Source organism: Myxocyprinus asiaticus, chromosome 35 (assembly GCF_019703515.2).
Source record: "Myxocyprinus asiaticus isolate MX2 ecotype Aquarium Trade chromosome 35, UBuf_Myxa_2, whole genome shotgun sequence".
Lineage (NCBI taxonomy): Eukaryota > Metazoa > Chordata > Actinopteri > Cypriniformes > Catostomidae > Myxocyprinus > Myxocyprinus asiaticus.
The window spans coordinates 3,816,523-3,839,175 of NC_059378.1; the positions used below are offsets into that span (position 1 = coordinate 3,816,523).

Consider the following 22,653-nt stretch of genomic DNA (forward strand, 5'->3'; position numbering starts at 1 on the left):
TCTATTTTAACACCTGTAATATTATGGCAGGCATCAGTATATTTTAATGTACACATCAGATTTTAGTCAGTTGGTATATTAACATTACACTTAAAAAATATTTAAGCCTAATTTTAAGATTTACGCATTTCGGGGGTCTAGGTAGCTCAGCGAGTATTGACACTGACTATCACCCCTGGAGTTGTGAGTTCGAATCCAGGATGTACAGAGTGACTCCAGCCAGGTCTCCTAAGCAACCAAATTGGCCTGGTTGCTAGGGAGGGAAGAGTCACATGGGGTAACCTCCTCGTGGTCACGATTAGTGGTTCTCGCTCTCAATGGGGCGTGTGGTAAGTTGTGCGTGGATCGCGGAGAGTAGCATGAGCCTCCACATGCTGTGAGTCTATCTATCTATATTTCTATCTTTCTTCTTTTCTCTTTCTTCTTTCTTATTATCTTTCTTTCTATATTCTTCTTTTCTCTTTCTTTCTTTCTTTGTTTCTTTCTTTCTTTCTATCTTTCTTTCTATTTAGCTTCCTTACTTTTTCTCTTTCTTCTTTTCTCTTCTTTCTTTTTATCTTCTTTTCTTTCTTTTTCTCTTTCTTTCTTTCTTTTTTATTTCTTCTTTCTTTTATCTTTCTTTTCTTCTTCCTTTTTTCTTTATTTCTTTCTTTTTTCTTCCTTTGTTTCTATCTATCTATCTATCTATCAATCTTTCTTCTTTTCTCTTTCTTCTTTCTTTTTTATGTATTCTTCTTTTCTCTTTCTTTCTTTGTTTCTGTCTTTCTATCTTTATTTTTAGCTTCCTTTCTTTTCTCTTTCTTCTTTCTTTCTTCTTTCTTTTTTCATTTTACCTTTCTTTCTTTCTTTCTTTCTTTCTTTCTGTCTGTCTCTCTGTCTCTCTCCAGTCCAGAGTCCCTCCCAGTAATAAATTTAAAGTTGGAATGAAAGTGGAGTCTTGTGATCCCAGGAATTCCACCTCTGTGTGCATCGCCATGGTGATGGGGTTAATGGGTCTGCATCTGCGGCTCAGACTAGATGGCGGTGACAACACCAATGACTTCTGGCGACTGGTCGACTCTTCGGACATTCAGTCTATTGGCACGTGTGAAAAGAGTGGAGACATGCTGCAGCCGCCGCTGGGTAAAGTGTGCACTTCTGAGTAGTGACAAACAGAAAAGAATTAAACAGCAAAATATAATACATTTCAGAAAATCAGTAGGGTACAATCAAATCGTTGTACCCTACTGATTTGAAATGAAATTCTACTTGTGGTCATACATACTTATAGCTACTTATTTTGCATTCAGTTCATTTTCCAGACCCTCTTTAATGCCTTTTTCTGTTCAGGGTTCAGAATGAATGCCTCTTCATGGCCCATGTTCCTGTTAAAAACATTAAGTGGGGCCGAGACAGCTCCAACTTCGGCCTTTAAAAAGGTAATTACTGTCTTCAACTTACAAATTGTATAAAATATACATTTTAAAGAATTTAAGAGACAACTGTTTGGAGCAAAGCTTTGAAAGGGATGCGGATGGACTGTTTCTTCTGCAGTTCCTCAGGAGCCTTCCAAACCCTCTCAGAACTACTTCAGTTTGGTATGAAACTGGAAGCGGTGGACTGAAAGAATCCAAATCTCATCTGTCCAGCTACCATCGGAGAGGTGAGATGGAGCGAGATATTCGTCATGTTTGATGGTTGGAGGGGAGAATTTGATTACTGGTGCCAGTATGACTCCAGAGACATCTTCCCTGTGGGCTGGTGTCAACTGACCAATCACAGCAGCCTCCTGGGAACTGCTGTGAGTATAGGCTCTGACCACTAGAGGTCACTATTGTTTTGTTTTGCTTTTCAATGCATCTCAGTTTCAGGTGCCATATAGAGTGAGTCAGTGATAAGAAGAACTGAAATTTTAAATTAGTGTTTAAGCTCAAAATTGGTTTTTGGGTTTAATATAAAGCAATTCTGAATTGAATTATAAGAAATGTTTTTATTATTATTATGTCTATAGTATTGGGACTGATCTGAATGCTAAATTTGGTATTTTGTTGCAGTTGGTTTTCTGTTGTGATTACAGAAGTCTGAGGTGTAATATCCAATATTCTGCGAGGAAAAACTATTTAATGATCGTTCACTAAATTACCATTTTGAGGATTTGATGATTATTGTATGGTGATTTTTTGGTTGGAGGATTTATTTTCTATCAATTCCACTCTCTAAAAGCAACATATTATGTTTGTTATTTAGTATTTAATAAAATAAGTATATTGATTAGGGCTGTCAATCATTTACATTTTTTTATCTACAGTAATTAATTACATGATGTGCTGATTAATTATTTGAATTATTCACAATTAATCACGTATCTGTATTTACTGAGAAAAGCCCCCAAGTAAATATAATTTAGGATATAATAATTCAAATAATTATAAATATAACTAGGACTGTCAATTGATATATATATATATATTTTTTTTTTTTTTATTGAGTTAATTACATGATATGCCGAATAATGAATCAAATAAATCGCAATTAATCTATCAATAATTACTGAGAAAGGCGCATAAAGATAATTTAGTATATAATAATACAAATAATTATAAATATAAAATATTATAAATATTATAATTCCGATAATTCAAAAAAACATTACATATAAAATATAAATATATTATGGCAGCAGACAAGTTAAGCATTTAGACAATACTTTTAAGTATTTTAAGTATGTTTTATTACATGTTACAACATGTTTTATAACATAACCCTATTATTTGCCTATTTTCATCTGCTCTATTTGTCAAGTCATTTTTATTTGTATAGCACTTTTCACAACACACATCGTTTCAAAGCAGCTTTACAGGAAATTCTGCTTCAACAGAAAATGAAACTGTAATGTCTATAAAGTCTTCATTGTGTAGTCTGATTAAATATGATTGTAAATTGTTTATAGAAATTAAGTAATTAAATAATAATTGTATTTATAACTCCAGTGATCAAGCTGAAGGCGACTGTGGCAAGGAACACAAAACTCCATAAGATGTTGGTAAAGGAGAAAAATAACCTTGGGAGAAACCAGACTCACATGACTCACTTCATGTAGTTTAGCATATTTTGCATTATTTTAGTGTCATATGTGTTACCCTGATGGTGTTTTGAGTTTGTGTGAGTGACACTGTGCACTTTCTATACATGTGTATTAATTATTAAGTCATCATGTTGCATTTTGTAGTTACTACAGTGATTAACAGAACATTTTGTTACACAAATTGAAAAGCAGAATTTATAGTTCCTGAAGGATATCAAGTTTATATCATTTAATAACATAAAGAGTAGTGAACTGTAACATACAGAGGCATCAAAACTGCATCCCGTAAAGCCTGAAATATGGTCATTGTATTTTTTGCGGTAACAAATATTTTTTTTGGCCACCACGGTTGCTGGTATTTTACTGTAAATTTAAAGGGGCAATATGTAACATTGATATCAAGCATTTAATATAGGTAATGCAGTCCAAATTATTGGAGAGATTTGTCTCCCCCGCTCCCTCTTCCCCAGACTCGAAGCTCATGTGGGTTGCCAGGTTGAGGACACGCAACAGGAACGAGCAAACTCACAATAGCAAGCGACGAGCCTTACACTGTAAGTTGATCAGCTAATGTATACATTTGCAATGTTTTTATTGTTTACAAATTATAAACCAGCTCATGTGGATTTTTTATATCTCTGTCAATGTTAGCTAGATGTATTGCTGGCTTCCATGGCTGCAGCGCGCTGTGTTTGCCCGCTAACTTGTTTCAAATCTGGCAACCCGGGGTGTTGAAATACTATTGGGAAATGGGCAGTGGGCGGGATCACACAGGCCAAAACACAAACAGAAATTCCGGCCCGGGAAGGGACATTTCAAAGTAGAATATACTGGCTGTAGCATTGTTTTCGGAGAAGTATTTCAACTTAGCATGTTTCCTAAATCTCTGATAACATATTATGATAATTTTATGCTTTAGTACAGTAAATATATTACATATTAAACCTTTAGCCAAATTTTGTTTTACAGTGTATGTACTCATGTGTCAGACGGGAGCATTTCATGATTAATTGCATTCATTTTAATTAATGCGTTATTTTTTTTATAATTATTCGCACTAAATTAATGCATTAAATCGACAGCTCTAATTATGATATTTTGATCCTTGCTGCCAAATTTATGAAAAAATGTATTACTCTTAAGAGAAATGCAAAAGTGTTTTGCTACAGTATATGAATATGAAGACTGTAATGCACAAATAATCATCCATCATGCCTTTTTCTCATCATAAATACTGATGTTGCGCTGTTTCTGCTCTCATTAGGAATTTCACTTTGACTGACACCATCTTTTGCATTTTCATTTTTAATTATTTTTAATTTCAAAGCCTCATCCTCATTTTGCATCTAATTTTTCCATTATCAAAACATTTAATTACATTCAAATTAATACATTTTAATGAACTGAACTGAGTGTGGATATACTTTCAATTAGGTTCACTGAAGGAACACTTACGGAACATTTTTTATTTTCAGCTGGAAATAAAGAATAAGCAAGGATGCATTTAAAGCTAAATTCCTAAATCATCAACACTCTACAATTTTACTACCTTGAATCCCTCTTCATTTTAACTTAAGATATTATTATGAAGTGTGAGGGACAAGAAAACCCACTGCATCTAAACTCTTCTTGACATCAACATTTACATAGCATGCGCACTTTGCTGGACTAAATATAATTTTCTGATGTGCCGTAAATCTGGGATGTGATGTTTATTGCTGCCTGTTGGCACTTTGTAAAGTGTTTAACTTGTGCTTAAGTAGTTTGTGTGGCTCTGGCAGGATAATTGATGTGAAGTGAATGAACATGGCGGTCTTGATGGATGATGGTAGTCACGTGTTACGTGTCACTGTAAAGCCTTTATCGGCTCTTCCTCCTCTGGTAAACGCAGGAAAGGAGCAGCAAACATGCCCGCGAAGTACTCAAAATGGACACGACCAGACTAAAAAGGTACTGGGTGACAAAAGGGGTGTTGGCAGAGGTTTGCTATTTATCTGACAATAGGACCTACAGTATGTATAAAGCATCTATGATTTAAAACCTCTTCAACTCTGCTGACCCACCGGCGGGTCCAAAAGGGGGCACTATAAGTCATGAAAAAAGTTTATGCTTAAAATGTTTAAGTCTTCAAATACTAAGTCAGGCATATGGGGTACTGTTTGAAAGCTTAGAATCTGAACTTGTCATAGATAGCCATCACTTCTGCATTTATGTTACATAAAATAACAAACTATAGCCTGAAAACATTTGCGTCGCAAATTAGCACCACCTTGTGGTTATGTGGTAGAAATATTAATATGAATATAAAAGTCTTTCAAATATCACTTACATAGACAATTATATATCAAATGAAAGCTCTCATTCTCACGAATGTGACTGTACTTTTATCTTAGGCGGTTTTCTAAATAAAATAATGTGCCATTAATTAACCTGTCTGTGAGCCTGCTTTTGAGAATAATCCAATGTTAAATCTTAAATGTCCAGAACAAAATATGCGGTCCAGCGGAAAAGCATGCTAAATAAATCAGTGGAAATATATGTTATCGACTATTGATCAAATGTTATACATCATCGCAAAGGGGAGGATCTCAGCAATATTTTTACCATGATCAATGGAATCACATAATTCTTCACACTATAACCTCCCCAATGTTCAAGCCAAATATACACCCTTGTGCTAACCACAATTTAAAAGTGTCTGTTTTTAAAGAAACGCTACAGGCTAAAAGTGTTCTTGATACTTTAAACAAAAAAGCAAATGGTTTTAATGTACATGGATCCTGGTGGCTTTTATGTCTGCTTTGAATTGAGGTGTGAGATCAGGAATTGTGGTTTTGTCCTTTTCTTTGTATGAGCTTTATCCCTTTCTTCATTTGCCTTGCATGGTAGTTTTTACTGATCATTAGAGAACATTTCTAATGAGCGCTGAAAAATGTGTGTCTGTGGGTGTTTGAGGTTAATCTTTAACTTGCTGGGTTTAACCTCAGGCACAGAGCACATTGTACAGTGTGTGTGTGCACGCACATGTGTATATATTAATAATGTAGCAAAGAACAACATGCAGTAACAAATGCTTAGGACAATGGAAAGGCAATCTCTTCAGATCTTTTGCAGTCTAATTTAAGCTTTTAGGCTTATTTATTTTACATTGAAAACCTAGTTTCCTTAAAAACAGTATATTTATTTTTGTTTTCCTGTTTCTTTTGCTCAGTTTGTAGAGAAGGGAGTGCTGCTTTGTGTTAGACATGTCTTGTGAGAGTTTGTTTTGATCCAGGTCACCAGTTGAATTTACGTCTCTCATGTACTATTACAAAAGACCTCAAAGATTTCACCTCTGGGTATTTGGAAGCACATTTAAAGGAATATTACGGGTTCATTACACATAATGATCAATCGCCAGCATTTGTGGCATTATGTTGATATTAAAATTCATTTTTAAAAAAGGGTGGCAAAGGAGCCTTTTACCCCAAGTGTGGGGTTATAGTGATATTGTGTTAATATAAGGACAATTGTTATAGGGCAACATTTTTCAACTTAGGCAGTTTTTTTGGAGACAGCTAGATGCTTTTGTGAGTAACAAATTAAAGGAGCAATATGTAACATTGTAGTGATGGGTCGTTCATGAAGGATTTGTTCATTTTGAACGAATCTTTTATGTGACTCAGAAGAACGAGTAGTCTCTGAGAGTGATTCGTTCATTTTGTGTTGGCGCGCATGCGCATTGCGCAACCTCCGCTCGTTTGTTACGTGAAAACCGCATAGGCGCTGTACAGGAAACAGAAATGATTAGTTCACCTTTCAACTCTTTTGGTCCGAGTCGTTCGTACCCAGCTAACAAAAAAAGGTCCTCAGAACGTCCCCTAAATTACCTCTACGAACGTCCCACGAACGTCCATGTGTAGGGTCCTCTTGCCATCCTCTGGACGTTCAAGGGGACGTTCACAGGACGTCCATTCAGGACGTTTAGGGGACGTTCACAGAGGCCATTTAGGGGACGTTCTGAGGACCTTTTTTTGTTAGCTGGGTTAGTTTAATTTTTCCTTTGTCTGAGTTGCAAGGTGTCAGGTCTGATGATAAAAGGGAACACATGGGCGAATGGATTTTGCAAGTGTTGCTATGGAAATGTCAGATGAGGGACGATATAGGGACGGTAGCAAACTCTGGCCCGGACAAAATTTGGACTTGTAGGGAACGTTCAGAATGTCCTCGGAACATCCGCCAGCGAACGTTACAAAGCGGACCAAATGCGGACCTAAGCGGACTTTCGCAACGTCCGGGGGATGTCCCCTTTTTGCTGGGTATATGCTATGCATTACTCACACAGGAAACAGAAATGAATGGTTCACCTCTCCAGTCATCTGGTCCGAGTCATTCCTTCTTTTGTCACGTGACAAAAGAACAAAAGACTTGGACAAGAAGATTCCAGAGGTGAACTAATCAAAAGTTTGCGTAAGTAGTTTAATTATGCTCAAATTAACGAAATGAACAAAATGACTTGAATAAAGGTTCGTTCATTTTACTGAACGATACTCAAAGGTCCAAGTCAGTAAAATGATCCGATCTTCCCATCACTATAACTTTGACATCAAGCGTTTAAAATGGGTACTGCAGTCCAAACGTGGGTTGCCAGGTTGAGGACACGCAACAGGAACGAGCAAACTGACAATGGCAAGCGACGAGCCTTACACTGTAAGTTGATCAGCTAATGTATACGTTTGCAATGTTTTTATTGTTTACAAATTATAAATCAGCCCATGTGGATTTTTTATATCTCTGACTCTGTCAATGTTAGCTAGATGTATTGCTGTGCGCTGTGTTTGCCTGCTAACTTGTTTCAAATCTGGCAACCCGGGGTGTCAAAATACTATTGGGAAATGGGCAGTGGGCGAGATCACACAGGCCAAAACACAAACAGAAATTCCGGCCCAGAACGGACATTTCAAAGTAGAATATACTGGCTGTAGCATTGTTTTCGGAGAAGCCAGTATTTCAACTTAGCATGTTTCCTAAATCTATAATGACATATTCTGATAATTTTATGCTTTAGTACAGTAAATATATTACATATTGCACTTTTAAGATCATGCTTATTCAAAATAAAAACTTCAGAAAAGTGTTAAACATTTTCTGTTAGTTTCTGTCAAATTTGGCATTTCATAACATAAAGTGTTTTATAACACTTTAAAGTGTTTTATAAACAAACAAATCTCCATTGTGATTTGACCAGTCAATGTGAGTCCACTTTGAACATTTTTTAGAAACAATTCTATTCACCCACTTAAGAAAAATAATGTGTTTTATAGGGGCCTTTAGCATCTGCAACAAGGGGGGCTTTTTACCCCAAATATGATCCTCTCTCTTACTGGACAGTTATTATTATTTTTTTTAACTTTTGATTTAATAGCCTTGAACACAACTTAAAATTATAAATGAGTATTTTATCTAAAAAAATATATAAATGTAAAAAATACATAAATTTGCAATACGATCTAAAATGATTTAATATTAGATCAAATTACCTCAAAATGAAACTTTAGATATTGCACGCAGGAATATATTTTTCAGTGCATATTTAACAAACCGGTGTTAAAGAAAGTAGTTTGGTAGTTTTTGTTGCTATTTAGTGTTTTGAAGGAACATAAAATCGAATGTGCCTTTTACCCCGGGGAGCCTTTAGCACCCTATTGGATGAATGTCAAATAAAGTGATACATTTTGTCAGAATTTTGACAGATTGACCTAAGTAACATTTCAAAAAAGTGCTGTGATGTTGTGTTTAATTCTGTTTTTATTTTAATTTTTTTTTAATGCAAAGGCCTATTTAAAAATACTATTAAATCTCAACCTTAGCCAATAAATCTCAATGTTAAATCAAAACCAAATAATAATAATAATAATAATAATAATACGTTTAATTTATATAGCGCCTTTCCAGAGCTCAAGGACGCTTTACAAAAGTAACACAATAATACACAAACAAAGAACAGTCACAAAATCACAGTTCAGATAGTACAGTCATTAAAAGTGAATACATAACACATTAAGATAAATAACACTGAGAAATCAAAAAGTTTTAAGTTGAGGTTTAAACTCAGAGATAGAAGAGATGCTGTGAAGAGTCAGGGGGAGTGAATTCCATATATTGGGTGCTCAACGCTGAATGACCTGCCACCCATAGTAGAGAGGCGAGATCTAGGGACAGAAAGGAGTCCGGACCCAGAAGCCCTAAGAGAGCGGATCGGCTTGTAGGGGAGAAGCAATTCACTAAGATAGTGAGGTGCTAGGGGGCCTGGGTAGCTCAGTGGTAAAAATACGCTGGCTACCACCCCTGGAGTTCGCTAGTTCGCTAGTTCGAATCCCAGGGCGTGCTGAGTGACTCCAGCCAGGTCTCCTAAGCAACCAAATTGGCCCGGTTGCTAGGGAGGGTAGAGTCACATGGGGTAACCTCCTCGTGGTCGCTATAATGTGGTTTGTTCTCGGTGGGGCGCATGGTGAATTGAGCGTGGTTGCCGTGGTGGATGGCGTGAAGCCTTCACACACACTATGTCTCCATGGCAACGCGCTCAACAAGCCATGTGATAAGATGCGCGGGTTGACTGTCTCAGACGCGGAGGCAACTGGGATTCGTCCTCCGCCACCCGGACTGAAGCGAATCACTATGCGACCACGAGGACTTAGAGCGCATTGGGAATTGGGCATTCCAAATTGGGAGAAAAAGGGGAAAACCCCCCCCCCCCCCCCCCAAAAAAATAAATAAATAAATAAAAAAGATAGTGAGGTGCCAGACTATGAAGTGATTTAAATGTAAGCAGGATTAGTTTATATTTGATGCGAAACAAAACTGGTAATCAGTGAAGTTCAAACAGGAATGGAGTAATATGAGCTGAGCGCTTGGTATGTGTAAGAATTCTAGCAGCAGAATTTTGAATATATTGCAACTTAGCAATAGAGTTAGCAGATAAACCAATGAAGAGGGCATTGCAGTAGTCAAGACATGAGGATACAGATGCATGAACCAGTGTTTCGGCGTCTTTGAGACTGATAAAGGGATGAAGGCGAGCAATGCGGCGAAGGTGAAAGAAGGCAATTTTAGATACAGCTTCAAAAGTGAGGGAGGGATCAAAGATGATACCTACATTTTTTACATTATTGGACGGTTTGATGAAAGTGCCATCAATATCACAAGCAAAGTCATAAAGGAATTTTTTTCGTAAGTGTTGGTGTTCCAATAATAATGATCTCAGTTCATTATCCATGTTCAAATTTAGGAAGTTGGAGTTAAGCCATTTTTTTTATTTCATTTACACATTTTGTAAGACTTTGGATCTTCTGTTTATATCTAAATCTTTACTTCTAAATCTTTATCTTTACTGATTTCATTAAGTTATAGGCTACATAAGCTCTCCTGTGAAATGAATACGATTATTTGCTCTAATAACCTCCCTCCTCCTCCTCCTCCTCCTCCTCGCCTCCATGTTAATCAGATGTTGCCCGAGCAGGGCTCCACCGGCACGGGCTTTGTCATGCGCTTCTGCCGCTGCTGCTGCCACTGAGACCGGGTGGAAAAGTGCGCGCGAGCTCCGGCTGCTCTTCTCGTATTTAAAATAAACAGTATCGACTAAGCGAAACAGATATACCGGATTCGTTGGTGCACAACGCGGATATAGTTGGCATATAAATTGGCATTTAGGTGAGTTCCTCTCTGGCGTGTTTTCGAGGCTTTTGTCTCTGATGTCTGTTGCTTTGTTTTAGTGGCTTGTGCATTGAGGTCACATGAGTTTATTTTGAGTTGTATTTTCGCCAGTGTTTCATTCCTGATGCATTTCTCATTTTGCTCTTAGAGGAAATAGACACTACTTTTATTTCTCTTTTTGTGTGTGTGTGTGTGTGTGTGTGTGTGTGGAAAAACGTACATTGAGCTGAGAAGAAAGGTTAAATTGTAATCTTTATAGATGGTAGACTTTATACAATGGCCATAGATTATGTGCATTAACTAAAAAGTTAATATAAGTTCATTAATATTATTTGTATGTTTTGTGCTATGTTGAATGAAGTTAGTATTTTTTTTTTCACTAACCTTAAGTGAAAAATATTAAAATATGCATTAAGTGCACAATCTTCTTAGCCATTCCCAAAAATAAGATCCAATAATTTCCCAAAAGAATGAAAAAAATAAAATAATAATAATAATAAATAAATAAATAAATGCTATGAGAGTTATAAAGGAAAAGCTTAGACTGGCATGCTGTATTAAAGGCCAACTTTTAAAAGCTTTAGTTGTGTTGTAGCTGTTTTTACTTCAGTTCCTCTAACAGATTGCATTGTTTCATTAAATCACCTGGGGCTCAGAGAACCCTATATCCCCTCTTAACACACACACACACACACATGCACACACACACACACATGCACACACACACACACATGCACACACACACACACACACACACACATGCACACACACACACACACACATGCACACACACACACACACACACACACACACACACATGCACACACACACACACACATGCACACACACACACACACACACACACACACACACACACACACACACACACATGTTGGTGCAGCTATCATTATGAGGACTCTCCATAGCCATAATGATTTTTATACTGTACGAACTATAGATTCTATCCCCTAACCCTAACCCTACCCCTAAACCTAACCCTCACAAAAAACTTTCTGCATTTTTACATTTAAAAACAACACAAAACATAGTTTTGTATGTTTTTTAAGCAATTTGAATTATGGGGACACTAGAAATGTCCTCATAAACCACATTTATAGCATAATACCCTTGCAATTACCAGTCTGGAACCTTAAAAAATGTCCTCGTAAACCACCCAAGCCCACACACACACACACACACTTTTTGGCATTACTCCCCCCACAACATGTGGTTCTAGTTGCTTCTAAGCTTAAGCCGCAGTCAGCCGTAGACTGATTGCTCAGGCGTTCAGGTCTGGTGTAGGGCGAAATGTAAATACTGCGTATGAGATAGAGTAATTAGACTGGTTTTGCCTGAATGCCTTTTTTCCACATCACTAGCAACCTCTCCCGTGACCAGACGCCCCTCGGGTCCAGCACCGGGCATTGTGGAGTCCTCAGAGTCAACTTGCAGGTCACTGGGTCACACCGCAGCAGGGAGTGAATAGATCACCTATGTATGTGATTCAGCCATTGTGAAACGTGGTTAGAAATGTGCTTCACCTTTAAAAAAAAAAAAAACAGTACTTGCTGACTGATTAGGGTGGGGAAACGTTGCTCTTTGTGAAGTGCTTTTGAAAATGCTTCTGTTTTGCACGCCCATAGCGTGCATGTGTGTTTGTTTAAAAAGCTAGATTCCTCATGTGCCACCTTATATTTGTAAGCTACTTGAATGAGAATCACCCACTCCCCAACCCTCCAATGAAAGAAAACACTTGCCCATTCCTCACACGCTTGCTTGCTTTCTTCTCCTCATTAAACGTCTGCGTGGCTTGGGCTTCGTTTCTCTTCTCGTTCCCCTCTCGAGGCCTAGGAGAGCAGCTGCACGACTCTGCGAAAGCTCCCAGATGTACTTAACAAAGTCGACTTCTGCTGACCTCCCATCAGCCGCCCTGTAACATGAGACGTTTATCTGATCTTTTAGAGATGGCTTGGCTTGTACAGAGCCAATAATAGGAGAATATGGTGGCTTTGTGTTTTGGAACCACTTTCATGAATGGATTGGTTGACACAGAATTGCCGGTATCTGATACTTCGTTAAGGATTCGCAAACATTAAGCATGTTTGAATTGCGAGCCATGCCGTTAAATATTTTATAAGCATGCTCTCATAGATGTATTTGATGAATTTGCAGTGAGCATATAACTAATTTTGCGCTTTGCACATCTGCTTGTCATATCAAATATCATACTTAACCAAAAAGATTTGTTTTCCTACTTCTTTTTTAAGTGTATTACAGTTGAAACTTTTAACACTGACTGAAAACAGCTTTTCAGAAAATACAGAGCACTGTAATGATGTAGAATGCTACAACAACAAATAAAGGTGCTCTCTTAATTGAGACTATGAAGTAGGCATTGCACAGCAACAAAATGAATAATACATTAACTTGCCTGCTCAGAAATATTCATGGGAAATTGTTTGTCGCTCTATAAATTATAAAACTGGCTTGGAAGTCTTTGTCATCTTTTGTCTAAAATTCATCTGATATTTGGGCTGGGTCAGAAGCATTATTGATTTGAGTCAGATTCATCTGAGTACACTAAAAAAACCCTAATAAGTTGACTCTACACATTTGATTGCGTAAACTCGTTCCTTCAATTGAATTGAGTAATGCCGTCACCAAAACGTATGTAATTTAGTTCAGTTAACTAACGGTGTTCATATACAATGGACTTAACTATATGCATTGAGGTAACTTGACTTAACTCAGAATTGCTATTTAAATATTGTTGTTTCTACTGTTGTTAATACTTTTAATTGGATTGATTCTTGGGATGTGAATTCATTTTCAGTAATTCAACGATCAGAGTCCGCTTATACCGCTGTTGCCATATGTAGGGCCCTATGATTTCTGCGATGTGGAAAACTGGATAAAGTCCTAAAAATAGCATTAGCTATAAAACGTGGAAAGTCACGGAATTTGAAATATTTGCGATGAAGATGAATGCTCTAATGTACAGTTAATTCAATTAAGGGTAATTATTAAACCACAAAAGGCTGCAATTTTACTGTAATTAAATAAATATATAATCTGCATGTGCTGCATGCTTCAAAATGAATGCATGCACGCCGGCCGCCCATAAACTGAAAACACCTCCTCGTGATCATGTAGATGACAAACAGCAGAGTGCTCTAAAGCACGTAGCACATACGAACTATATATATATATATATATATATATATATATATTGTATTGGAGTTTAATAATCACACTGGGCCATGTAGCAAGGTTCTTATCCGGAGGTGAGAAACTACCGCCAAAAACACACAGAATGGTGAAAATAAAAGCTCTATTGAAATGGGGAAAATAAAACAATATATTACCACTGTATAGTAATGCAATGTTTACTGTAATTAAATATTAATAATAATGTATTAAAGCAATATCTCCCACATGTGACAAAAATATCTACCATTCACTTCCATGGTAAGTGCCTCTGTAACCCACATTGGGACGACACAATTGTGGTCGATTGAGCTTAACTTGTATTGAACTGGGAATATTCCTTTAATATTTTGCAGTATTGCTTACCAGGTAAATGTGTCTTATTTTAAGGATGATTAGGTATTTTACTGGAAAACAAGACAAAGACATCCATTAAAGATTTTTTGTACAGTGAATTTTAGCTGTGAACACCTTCCATAGTCCACACTAGTGACATCATGTCCCACAGCTTGAAAACACACACACACACACACACACACACACACACACACACACACACACACACATGTAGGTGGAGATGGGGGTCATTCTCTCACCCTAATAAGGATTACCTGTTGGCCCCAGAAAAGAGGCCTTTGACCAGAGATCCGGTGGGGGGGAGGCCTGCAAAACAATAGAGTGCTGAAAAGCACAAACCTCCTGTGAGGCACAGTGGCAAGCTGAAACAGTCGCGCTCTCTCCGTCTTCAAGAGAATCCCCAGACAACTAAATTTTTGTGCTCACCTTTTTGAAAAGTGCTGCTTTCAAGACTGTAACGAGATGCTTCTAATATGCAAAATGGCAAAATCTAAAGGGGAAAAATTGGCAGTATAAAGAGCGTAGAGTCGTTCACTGGTCAGATTCATAGAGAAAATATCAAAGTTTTTTTTTTTTCTTTGTGCCACGTCTCTGTTTGATCCACTCATCAGGACTGCCTCACTTTAGTGAGATACTTGATCTGCAGAAGAAGCATGATTTGACTATATATATATATATATACATAGAATTTAACATTAACCAAGATTATTAAGTATTGTGTATTTTTAGTCTTAAACTAATGTTAACAAATACAACCTTATTGTGAAGTTGTCTTTCTTTCTTTTTTCTTTTTATCTTTCTTTATTTTCCTTTTTACTTTATTTTTTCTTTCTTTCTCTCTCTTTCTTTCTGTTCCTTTTCTTTCTTCTTTATTTCTTTATTTATTTCCTCCTTTTTCTTTTCCTTTCTTTCCTTGTTTTTACCTTCCTTTCATTCTTTCATTCTTTCTTTCTTTAATTTCTCTTTTCTTTCTTCTTTCATTCCTTTCTTTCTTTCCTCCTTTCTTTTCCTTTCTTTCCTTGTTTTTACCTTCCTTTCATTCTTTCATTCTTTCTTTCTTTAATTTCTCTTTTCTTTCTTCTTTCATTCCTTTCTTTCTTTCCTCCTTTCTTTTCCTTTCTTTCCTTGTTTTTTATTTTCTTTCTTTTTACCTTCCTTTCATTCTTCCTTCCTTTCTTTCTTTCTTTAATTTCTCCTTCTTTCTTCTTTCATTCCTTTCTTTCCTTCATTCTTTCAGTTTCTTTCTTCTTTATTTCTTTCCTCCTTTCTTTTTCTTTCTTTTTACCTTCTTTCTTTCCTTCTTTCTTTCCTTCTTTCTTTCCATCTTTCATTCCTCCTTTTATTTTCTCTTTGTTTTTCTTTCATTCTTTCTTTCCATTTCCTTCTCTCTTTCTTTCTCTTTCTTTCTTTCTTTCTTACTTTCTTTAATTTCTCTTTCTTCTTTCATTCCTTTCCTTCTTTCTCTGTTTTTTTCTTTCTTTACTTACTTAAAAAGTACTTAAAGACACTTCGAAGAATACCATTGCATAGTACATGTACAAAAACACGTATTTGTTTGCTACATCATGAGTATCATCATCATCAAATGTTTTGTTTCCATCTAATGATAATATGCATAATCTTTTACAGTCGAATCAAGATTGCTCAATCAGTATTATTTAACATTTATGTGACCTGCATGCACGGATCACTCAGTGTATCCTAACTTTTTCCATTTTTATTTCCCTCTCTATTCACTTTCTCGAAGACTTTTATTCCGGCATTGGGCCAGTCCAGTTGGTCCAGGTGCTCCATGCAGTCCCCTTACCACCTGCCGCACCCCCTGCCTCCTCTACCCGTGCGCAAGGGGGTGCGAGGGAGGAGACCCAAGAGCCAGACCATCGCCATGCTAAAGGCAGCAGCCGAAGCTGCAGCAGCTGCAGCCGCCACATCACAGAACGGCCAAACGCAGTCTAACGCAGCCAAGAATCCCATGACCTCACCGCTCACATCAAAACCCTATAAAAAGAGAGGCCCTAAACCCGGCAGCAAGGTAGAACTGCCTTTTTGACTTTGGAGGGCCTATTGATAGGTTTAAATCAAGTTATTTTGCTTAAGGACCCAGATTTTTACATTGGACGTCAAGTGGCAGTCCAACATCGTATAAAAATTAAGTGTTTACAAAACTAAACACAAATGTCCTCAAACATTAAGTAGCACCACTTTTCAATTTCCATTTTCATTTCTATTTTGTGCCAATTTCCCCAGAAGTGACAATTTTGAAAACATCTGGGTAGATTAGATGCTTTTCAAATGTTTTGGCATAAATTAAATTGGCAAAATAGCTTATGTAAATTAGACTAATTATAGATTGCGCTTCATTCGCAAAACTTTGTGTAATTTGCCCAGCGCAGTTAACATTGGGCTTTTAATGCCCGAGAAAAGCAGACGGTAAACACATTTTTTTATTTTTATTTATTTACATTTTTATCCCCTTTTCTCCCAATTTGGAATGCTCAGTTCCCACTACTTAGTAGGTCCTCGTGGTGGCACAGTTACTCACCTCAATCTGGGTGGCGGAGGACAATTCTCAGTTGTCTCCGCTTCTGAGACCGTCAATCCGCGCATCTTATCACATGGCTTGTTGTGCATGACACCGCGGAGACTCACAGCACGTGGAGGCTCATGCTACTCTCCGCAATCCGCACACAACTTACCACGTGCCCCATTGAGAGCGAGAACCACTAATCATGACCACAAGGAGGTTACCCCATGTGACTCTACCCTCCCTAGCAACCGGGCCAATTTGGTTGCTTAGGAGTCCTGGCTGGAGTCACTCAGCACACCCTGGATTCAAACTCGCGACTCTAGGGGTGATAGTCAGCGTCAATACTCGCTGAGTTTAACATTAGTCTGCTAAATGACTAAATGTACAACAGGGAAAAAACTATGTTAAACACAAATAATAAAATGTAACAAGGCATATAATCATGCATAGTTAGGATGTTGTCTATGACCATATCAAAACAGACCGCAATGCAATAGTTAACCATGTAAAGCCTGTGAAAGAATTGTCCGAATGTTTTTTATTTATTTTTTATTTTTTACATTAAACTGTTTTTAGTATCATTAGACAAACTATCGCTGGGTGTCAGGAACTTATGGTAAGATTACATCATAATAGCATGTAGTGTGAAATAATAAGATCTTTATAATAACAGAGCAGGCTGCATATATGAAAATACACAGAAATATTAGTTCACACTTTAAATATATCTTATAAAATACAGAGATATACTTCAGAAGCCTGTTTTATCATATTTGATACATGTATTTCAAAGGGGATTTTCAATAAAATAATATTCAAAATTTTAACCAAGCACAAGTTGCTTTTATTCAGCAAATACTCATTTTAAAATATCAGTAACAATATAATAATTAATGTCACTTTTACTGTATTAAATAAAGCTGTTATTTATCCCAACATAAGAGTCACTATTCACAGAAATCCGCCGATATAAACATTGAAAGCACTTTTATTTTTTTATTTTATTTTATTTATTTTTTTTTTTACAAATAACCATACCATAAACATGTGAAACTTAAATACCATAGGTTTTTGGCTCCTCAGCTTGAACAGAGAGTGAAACAAGAGCCATTAAAGGTTGTGTATCATATTTGATACACACTGCGTTATAGGGTTAAAAACCTCTCATTTAAAATATATTTACAATTACAGTCTTAACTGATGTTTTGAATGTTTTGAATTAATCTAATTCCAGCAATAGCCAATAGGATGGGATTATAAAAAACAAACTGGGAACAAAAGAAGAAAATTGCCCTGGGAACTGATCATTATGCATCTTTTGTTTGATTTGAGGGTGGGCCGTAAGTCATAAGCAATTATTCAAATGAAACAATAACACTTCCTCTAAAATCCTTCCCCAAAAATGGTCATGCTGGATTCTACTCAAGTCTGATACAATTAAGATAAGGCCTTTATTCAGAATTAAACTAAGGGTGGGGTTGTTTGTGTGAGTGTGTATTTTAGTTTTATCTCTTGTTTTCTGTCTTCCTTCACAGAGGAAACCAAAGGTTACTCATTCACTATCAAGCCCCACTTTGTCCTCTTCAGTGTCAGATGGGAGACTGTCTAGTCTGCAGACAGCAAGAGACTCAGGTGTCGTCTCCACCGGTAGGGCTCTAACTTATTGCTAACTGAAGTAAAATGTATGATGGGTTGATTCTCACGAAACCTGTCAAGAAAATGTCCAGGTCCTATTTTTACTCGAAAACCAAAAGAAACAAAGAATACATTATATTTTGCTTACAGAAAATGAAACCCATTCAGAGTTTTTACATTGTGACATTGCTTCATGACAGTTACGCACATTTTACCCCCCAAATCACATTACCACAATGCGGAAAAAGATTGTCATTATGACCCTGATAGCACACGTACATCACCCAGACATCTGTTTGATGTGTGTGTTTACATCTGGAAGACATATTTTTGATGTTGTTTGCTCATCTTCAATATGTCTATAAAACGTATGTCAGTAAGTATGTCTCAGGTTTGTTTGCAAATATGATTATAAATATGATTATAAAATATATTATTTACATCATAGTAGCACTCCCTTGGTACTGCCTTTTATTTTCGCTGATTTTAATTTACAAAATCATACATCAGCATCTTTTTTTTACTGTAATACAGTAAAAACATGTCTGTGTTATGGTAATAAGAATCATGATGGTAAACAATGGAAACTGTAAAAGTAAAACGACCAGACGTGTTGCGGTAATAAGAGTTATTGGGTAAAATGTGCTTAAGTGTCCTGAAAATAATGACACTATGCTAATAATTGTCATGGTCCAAAAAGTAGGCTTCATTGTCTTCTATGAAAAAAATAATTGTATATATAATTGTGTATTGATTTGGGGTTAAAAATGACCAGGAAATTTTCTTGACATGGTTCGTACATCATCGCCCTATGATGTAAAGTTAAGATCAGTATGAAATACACTGATGAGCCAAAACATTATGACCACTCACAGGTGAAGTGAATAACGTTGATCATCTCCTAACAAGGCCACATGTCAAGATCTCGGTAGATTAGATGGTAATCGAACAATCAGTTCTCGTAGTCAACGTGTTGAATGCAGGAGAAATGGGCAGGAGTAAAGACCTGAGCGACTTTGACAAGGGCCAAATTGTTATGCCAGATGACTGGGTCAGAGCATTTCTGAAACGGCAAGGCTTATGGGGTGCTCCCGGTCAGCAGTGGCGAGTATATATAGACAGTGATCCGAGGAGGGACAGGGTGTTGGGTGCCCAAGGCTCATCGATGCACGAGGGCATCGAACGCTATCCCGTCTGGTCCGAACCGACAGAAGGTCTACTGTGGCACAAATCACAGAAAATTGTAATGATGGTTACAGGAGGAATGTGTCACAACACACAGTGCATCGCACCTTGCTGCATATGGGGCTGTGTAGCCACAGACCGTTCAGAGTGCCCATGATGACCATTGTCCACCATTGAAAGCGCCTACAATGAACACGGGCATCTGAACTGGACATTGGAGCAGTGGAAGAAGGTCACTTGGTCCAATAAATCCCGCTTTCTTTAACATCACGTGGACAACCGTGTATGTGTGCGCCATTTACCTGGGAAGTGATGGCACCAGGATGCACTGTGGAAGATGACAAGCCGGTGGTGGGAGTGTGATGCTCTGGGTAATGTTCTGCTGGGAAACCCTGGGTCCGGCCATTCATGTGGACGTCAGTTTGACACGTGCCACCTACCTAAACATCATTGCAGACCAGGTACACCCCTTCTTGGCAATGGTATTCCCTGATGGCAGTGGCCTCTTTCAGCAGGATAATGCGCCCTGCCACACTGCACACATTGTTCGGGAATGGTTTGAGGAACATTGGCTCCACCTCGCAACTTACAGGACTTGCAGGATCTGCTGCTAATGTCTTCATGCCAGATACCACAGGACACCTTCAGGGGTCTTGTAGAGTCCATGCCTTGGCGGGTTGGCGCTGTTTTGGCGGCACGCGGAGGACCAACAGCATATTAAGCGGGTGGTCATAATGTTTTGGCTCATCAGTGTACACTACTAGTCAAAAGTTTGGACTAGGGCTGTCAATTTAATGCGTTAATTTGGTGCAATTATACAAAAAACCGGACCGTAATGTCCCCGGACCGTACTAAGGAATATTCCTTATATCTGAGCAATTCAAGCTTGAAGTACCACCTGTTTTCTCCTGGAGGCAGTAAGCAAAACTCGTTGTATAGGCAACGCACAGTTATACAGACAGAGAACAAACCACACTCACCGAGAGCAGACAGCACAAGATGAGAACACGTACTTGCGTACAAACACAACTTGATGGAGCGCAAATCCGAACGCTGGGATCTCAAGATGTGTTTTTCTAAGTTTTAAACTTCATTTAACTTGACACAGTGACCTTAAAATGGTATGTTTATGACGTGATGCAACCGAGACGGTCCAAAAGTGTCCATCTGATGCTGGGGTACATTGACACATCTTTAAACAAGCCCTTATGATGAAACAAAAAACCTCCAGCGAAAATGGCTTGTTAATGACAGAGGTCACAGAAGAATGGCCGGACTGGTCCAAGCTGACAGGAAGGTGACAGTAACCAAGTAAACACGTGTTACAACAGTGCTATGCAGAAAAGCATTTCTGAACATACAGCACATCGAACATTGAGGCGGATCGGCTACAGCAGCAGAAGACCCCTCCGGGGTACCACTACTGTCAGCTAAGAACAGGAAACTGAGGCTACAGTGGGCACAGGCTCACCAAAACTGGATTGTAGACAACTGGAAAAACATCACCTGGTCTGACGAATCTGGATCTCTGCTGAGGTACACAAATGGTAGGCCCAATGCAGCCACAGTTTTCTGTTCTTGGCTGACAGAAGCGGAACCCGACGTGATCTTCTGCTGTTGTATCGGCATAGATATTTGTCGCTAACCGATAGTAAAACCGATATATTACCTCTAGTCAGTATACAAATCCCCATACTTACATTTGTGTTATTTCGTAGTTTCGGTGACCTTACTGTTAGTATAACACGTGGAAAATAGCACTAATAAAGATGAATTATGTGTCCAAACTTTTGACTGGTAACAATATTTTTCACAGCAGTTCATCAGTATTACATTTCTAAATCTTCAAATAATTCTCTATACATCTCTCAAACAAATCTTTGAGCAGCTCTAGGAGTTTTTGCTTGATGTAGCCTGTTTTATTACCTCATTCTAGGTTATCACAGTTAACACTTAAAACAGAAATGGTTCATCAGGTACAAACCTTAGCATTTTCACTTTCCACCCAATATGTGCCAAATTCTTTTCAATGTTCTGATGTTTTTGTGTTTACCTGACTGTGCGCCCCTCTAGTTTGCGTGTACGTGAATAAACATGGAGACTCGGGACCGCACATGGACCGCAAGCTGTTGTTGCAGCTGCCGGATCATTTCGGACCGGGTCCAGTGAACACGGTTCTGCAGCATGCGGTCCAAGCCTGCGTTGACTGTGCATTTCAACCCAAAGCTCTGTTCAGCTTCCTGCAGTCTCAGTCTGATGGCGGGGAGATCATCAGAGGTTAGTTTGAAATGTTTATGTAAACTGCTTTTAATGTAATCAAACACGTTTTAAGAGATGATTTATTTGATTATGTATAATTGGACGATTCTTCAAAACAGCACAACAGTCGGGCAACGGAAGTAAAAGTCCCATTCATTTTTTCCATACCACTTACACTGTAAAGCCTGACATATGAAAGAACTGTCAGAAAATTAGACAAACTATAAAAAAAAAAAAAATGCATTTTTTTTTTTTTATGTATCATACATTAGGCTTTAAAAGTCATTATCCTCCAGAGGCCCAGCAATTCATTTTTGTGTAGGACATTTGTTATTGAAGTTTCTCTTAGCCCATACATGCTACAGTGGTAAATCTTGGGGTATTATCAGAGGAATTCATGTGCTTTTCAGAGATACCAAATGTTTGAGAGTTTGGCCATTACAACTTCCTCTCCATGGTCTATAAATATGGATTGAAATGTATCACAGTTCAGTTCAGCACATCAAATACAATATGAATAAAATATTATTTTATATATTTATAGAAGTCTCTTATGATAAGATCATAATAGCTTATAATGTAAAATAATGAGATCTTTATAATAACAGAGCAGGCTGCATATATGACAATACACAGAAATATTAGTTCACACTTTATATATATCTTATAAAATGTATATGGCAGATTTATTTATTTATTTTTATTTATTTTTGTGGTGGGCATAAAT

At 37.6% G+C, this 22,653-nt stretch overlaps 1 pseudogene; it reads left to right on the forward strand.

Annotated features, from left to right (window-relative positions):
• The first annotated feature begins 302 nt into the window (after positions 1-302).
• LOC127426247 (sex comb on midleg-like protein 2) overlaps positions 303-22,653 on the forward strand; it is a 35,607-nt pseudogene continuing 13,256 nt past the window's right edge.